Genomic DNA, 6000 nt, shown 5'->3' on the forward strand with positions numbered 1-6000 from the left:
GGAAAGCAAGGGAAAACCTCAGGAAGTTACATTTTTCACCTATAAACCTGGCACAAATTGGGGGCACTTGGGAGGCTCAGTCAGTTGAGTGTCCGACTCTTGATTTTGGCTCAGGTGATGATCCCGCAGTCGTGGGATCGAGCCCCAAGTCTGGCTCTGAGCTGAGCATGGGGCTTGCTTAGGATTCATTCTCCCTTTCTCTCTCAAAATAAATAAACTTTTTAAAAAGTAACAATACATTTTGAACTATCTTGGCTAGTTTTTTTCTCATGGAAGGTCCCACATTCTGGATTTGTCTGATGGTTTCTTCTTCACAGTGTCATTCATCTGTTCCTCACTCTACTTTCCGAAGGCATTGATGCTGTGTCCAGAGGCTTGATCAGATTCAGGTTAGACATCCCAGCAAGGCTGCCTCATAGAGGACATCCTGGATCACCCTTGGGAGGATGTCAGGTTGTCCGTTATTGGTGGTGCCACGTTTCATTGCCCGGTTAGGGTGGTAAATATCCTTCTCCCTAACGCTTTCACCCAGTGGTTTTAGTATCATTAATGATCTCTGCTTGGATCAATTATAATGGAGGTAGCTAAATGATATTTCTCATTTTCTCATTCTGTCTGGTCTGCTAGCAGCATTCTTCTGTGAGGAAGAACCCCTCACTAGGACTCACAGATTATCTCATATACAGTCTGCTGATATTCAAATGCAGTCAGTATTCTTCCAGATTCACACTAATAGGTCCAATTCAAATGAACATTCCTGGATCCTCCTCGCCTTCTTATTTTACATTTGTGCCTTTTTTCTCTTATAGAGTGAAATCTTGGTTCCTCATACAATGCTTTTTTTCAATTTTTTAGATGTTTAATTATTATTTAGAGACAGAGAGAGACAGAGCACGAGCAGGGGAGCGGCAGAGAGAGGGGGAGACACAGAATCTGAAGCAGGCTCCAGGCTCCGAGCTGTCAGCACAGAGCCCGATACAGGGCTTGAACCCACAAACCGTGAGATCATGACCTGAGCCGAAGTCGGACGCTTAACCAACTGAGCCACCCAGGAGCCCCAGCTTATTTTTAATGAAAATATTGTTATTTGCATTATCCAAAAACACCTAAATTGTTTCATATTCTAACCCGGTGTTACAACTTGCAATAAACCTATTGAGAAGTGTTCCCAATTCCTTCACAGTTCTTTTTATGCTTTGAATACATCTCCCTAACAGCGTCCAAGTGTATTTTTCAGAATTGACAGGAATGAAGTCTTCACTATGTGTACGTATGTTATAAATTTGATACACGTTAGGTTTATTTGTTTTGTTCGTATTCAATTTTGGGTATGGTTTTTTTCCTTCCTTTGTTTTAAAACTTTCTTTTTGAATATATAAACCACTGACATGGTTCAAAAGTCAAAGACCATTAGAAGGCAAGGCTCCCATGACCCCATTCCCCCTCAAAAGCAGTCATTTTTATTGGTTTTATTGGTGGATCCTTTTTTTTTTTCCCCAATTTGGGCATAATCAGCCTCTTTGTGATACTGAATCATCCTCATCGATAAGCGTCCCATCGATAAATCCTTGGGCTGCTTTCACTCTTTTACTATTATCAACAGTTCACAATAAATACTCTGGGACTTACGATGGTTTGCTCTTTGTGGACTTCCGTCTTCGGGGTGGATTCTTAGACGTGGTTCTGCTGGGCTGAAGGGAAACTGCTCATTCAGTGCAGTGAGTTTGTAAAACTTCTCCTTCACCGCATGTGCGCACTTTCTCACCCTCCAGAAAAGCGCGAGAGCGTGTGTTTTATCAAGGCTCCTCCAGAGAATCTGTTGCCCAGTATTTGGATCTTCTCCACTCCCACTGGTGAGAAAGTGCGATTTTAATAGACGCTTCCCTTAGAATAAGGATGGGTGTTTTTTCCTCTCTTTAAAGGCCACCTGCATATCTTTTTCTGTGCATTGTCCCCTTGTTTGTTTGCCATTTGTTTCTGAGAGTTTTTTTTTTAAATTTTTTCTTCTTCTCAACCTAAAGAAATTTTTGATATATTAAGGAGATTATTAGCCTTTTGCCATGTAAAATACAAATATTTTCTCCCAGTTTGTCATTTACTTTTCCTTTCCTTAAAAAAAAATGTTTATTCGCTTTTGCGAGAGAGACAGAGAAAGAGCGAAAGCGATCAGCACAGAGCCTGACATGGGGCTCGAACCCACAAACCATGAGATCAAGACCTGAGCTTAGATCAGGAGTTAGACGCTCAACTAACTGAGTCACCCAGGTACCCCTTGACTTGGTAAGTTTTAATTATTATGATACTGAATTTCTGTGTTTTTAAAAATTCTACCGCTCTGGATTTTAAGGCGTGGTAGACATTCCCCATTCCCAGACTTTATATGAAGGATTCCACTCATGTTTTCTTAGTGCTTGTTTCCTTTCTTTACATCTGGTTCTGATACGTATGTTATTTTATCTGGTGTGTGCCAGGAGGTACGGATCCAAATTTGTCTTTTCCCAAATGACCATCCAGCTGTCCCTCCAACACATATTAAAGACTCTATCTTTGCTCCACTGAGTTGAAATGCCACCTTCATCCTAAATCACATTTTCCTATATATGTGGGCCTTTCCACTATGTTCCTGTGGTCCGTCTGCCTCTTCAGGCACCAGGACGACAGTTTTCTATTTTTTTATGTTTATTTTTATTTTATTTTGAAAGAGAGAGTGAGCAAGCAGGGGAGAGGCAGGAAGAGAGGGAGACAGAATCCCAAGCAGGCTCCACAATGTCAGTACAGACAGAATCTGATTTGGGGCTTGAACCCACAAACTGCACCATCATGACCTGAGCCGTAATCAAGAGTCAGATGCTTAACTGGCTCAGCCACCCAGACACCCCAGGATGACACATTTCTTTTTCTTTTGTAAGTTAATTTATTTTCAGAGAGACAGAGACAGCATGAGCAGGGAAGAGGCAGAGAGAGAGAGTGAGAGTGAGAAGGAGAAAATCCCAAGCAGGTTCCTCACCACCAACACAGAGCCTGATGTGGGGCTTGAACTCATGAACGGTGAGATCATGACCTGAGCTCAAATCAAGAGCCGGACATTTAACCGGCTGAGCTACCCAGGTGCCCCTGAATGACACTTTTCAAATTGTAGACTTTATAGTGTATGTTTTGGCATCTGGTGGAATGTTCTGCCTGTGGCTTGCTTTTCTCAGGGTTTTTTCCACTGTGCATACATGAAATCTAGAATTCACTATCCTGCTCCAGAAAAAAAAAAGTGTTGGTATCTTTATTGGGATGGCACTGAATTTCTATAATAATCTGGGCACAATCAACATCTTTGTGATTTTGTTTTTGTTTTTTTTTTAAATATTTTTATTTATTTCTAAGAGAGAGAGAGAGAGACAGCGTGAGCAGGGGAGGGTCAGAGAGAGAAGGAGACACAGACTCTGAAACAGGCTCCAGGCTCTGAGCTGGCAGTCAGCACAGAGCCCGACGCGGGGCCCGAACCCACGAACCGCAAGATCATGAAAGCGAAAGTCGGACACTTAACCGACTAAGCCACCCAGGCGCCCCTCATCTTTGTGATTTTGAATCATCCCCTCCGGTAGCAAGGAAAATCTCCTTGTGTGTCCTCCACTGTTGCTGTAAGGCTTTGGCACGTGTGCTGTTAAGTTTACCCTTTAGCATTTTCTTTTCTCTTTTGCCATGAAGCCCCTTCTGCAATAGGAGGTCAGGTCTTCCAATTGCTTGTGGCAAAGTTTTGTTTTCTTTTTTTCTTTTTTTTTTTTTTTTTGAACAGCTTCCCAGGTGACTCTAAGCTAAGGCTAACTTTGAAAACCACAATTTAAAACGAAAATTCAGTGTTACCCTTCGATTTAAAGGTTATGCCTTAAATCTGCACTGACTGCCACCGCACAAACCACCACCTTTCTTCCAGATTCTCTGTTACCACCGTGCCACTCTTTCTCCCTGGCATCCCATCTGTATGGTCTTTGAACTTTGCCTTCCACGCCCGACACGCAGCCAGTGGAGAGCTGACTGCCCCCCTTTCCGTGGCATTGTTCTAACCCGCGCATTACCCTCTATTCCTATCCCCAAGTGCCCCGGCAAGGTCCTGGGCCATGCCTGCGCCTCCAGCTGGCATGCCCATCTCGTCCCCATCAGCTCAAGACATGCCTCCCCGCTTCAGTCATGCTCTGTGCTCCCAGCCACAAGGGACCATCAATCACCGAGGTCTAGAGCACACTTGTGACAGCAGCACAGCAGGTATGGGGCTCATCCGTCACCCCCTCTTGGCTGGAGGCCACTCCCAACCCTGCCCCCGGCTCCCTCACTCGCTGGGTCCTTTCCTTATGCTTTGGGTGGAGGGGTTATCTCCTGATCTGCTCACCTTTTAGCACCTCCCTCCCCCTTCACTTGCAGATTCAGGTTTGACCTCTCTTGTTCACTTCACAACCTCCTGGCTCAAGTCCTAACTCGTGGACCATCCACGGCCCTGACCTCCTCCCGTGGGCACAGTGAGGCGATTCGTAGCACGGCTTTGGCACCAAACCCAGCAGCGTTATAGGCCTGAGTGTTCCTTTACAGGGCCTTGAACTTAGCTGTACGTTTGGAGGTTTTCCTACCAGAAGCCTGGGAAGAGTGGTTGAATTGGATTAAAGAGCAGTTATGGATCCCCTCTCCCCCACTTAATTTTCAACCTGGAGCTCTGGGCATGGGCTCAGGATCCCCATCCTTCCCCGCCAAGTGCCAGGACCGGCCTTGGCTCAACATAACGGAGTGCCTTGCTTCAAGTGACACCTAATCCCCACCTCAGCGGGGCACGGAGAAGGCACTTGATCTAGGAGGCACCTGCTTTTCACGCTGACTTCATGCTCTGGCAGAGAGTGGCCTCGACAGCGCTATGCCGTGAAGCCGGAGCCCTGGGTCCCCTGGCACGGCAGGCATCAAACAGCAGCAGAGGAAGAGGGCTCGGGAGGAAGCGGCCAAGCTCCGGGGAGTCCAGCAGCCCTCATCCCGGCCTCCCGAGCCAGGGAGTATTCTTGGGACACAATGCACTTGGTTTCTAACTCACCAGGAATAAATGTGGCTCTCTGCCCTGGCTGAGGGGATTAGCTCAAGCCGGGTGAGGGCTGAAGGGACAAGGATTCCTCCTGTTCCCAAAAAGCCAGCTAATAATATACTAAGTCATCTGATCCCCCCGCCTTCCCCGATCAGAAGAGAGACCCCACGCCTGCAGACCATTAGCTTAGCCCCTGAAAGCCGCCCCTTCATGAGGGGAGCGGTTCTCTCCTTTAAGGGTTCTCTCTCTTTGGGTGGACATCTTTTAAGAGAATACCCATATTATATATGTCCTTTTCCCCCTCCTCATCTTAATAAACAAATGTTCAAAATGATCAACTCAGGGTCATCAAGAAAATCAGTCTTGCTGTACTAACACTTGGAAGCCTTCAGATGCAAGGGAACATGTAAATACCATGTGCCTAACACAGCACTTGGCACCATGTGTCTGTCTGATAGTTTGATATCCTACCAAATGCACACACGTAGTCCGTGAGGCAGCCGTCACATCCCCATTTTACAGACAAGGACACACAGGCTCAGAGCAGTGAGGCCCAAGGCCATCCCCTCCCTGCACTTTACAAGGTGACCTGTTATGGCCAAGGCTGTCGATGTCACACATGCACGCACGTGGCTCCTCCCTCTCCTTTAAAAAAAATTTTTTTTAATGTTTATTTATTTTTGAGAGAGAGAGAGACACAGAGCATGAGCAGGGGAGGGGCAGAGAGAGAGGGAGACACAGAATCTGAAACAGGCTCCAGGCTCTGGGCCGTCAACACAGAGCCCGACGCAGGGCTCGAACCCACGAACCGTGAGATCATGACCTGAGCCGAAGTCAGACCCTTAACCGACTGAGCCATCCAGGCGCCCCAAGAGGACCAGATCCTTTAATGTCTAGAGTTTTTCATAACTTAAAAATTTAAACAAATTTTGTTTTCATTTTATTTATTT

This window comes from Hyaena hyaena, unplaced genomic scaffold, assembly GCF_003009895.1.
Source record: "Hyaena hyaena isolate Hyena2069 unplaced genomic scaffold, ASM300989v1 scaffold_58, whole genome shotgun sequence".
Lineage (NCBI taxonomy): Eukaryota > Metazoa > Chordata > Mammalia > Carnivora > Hyaenidae > Hyaena > Hyaena hyaena.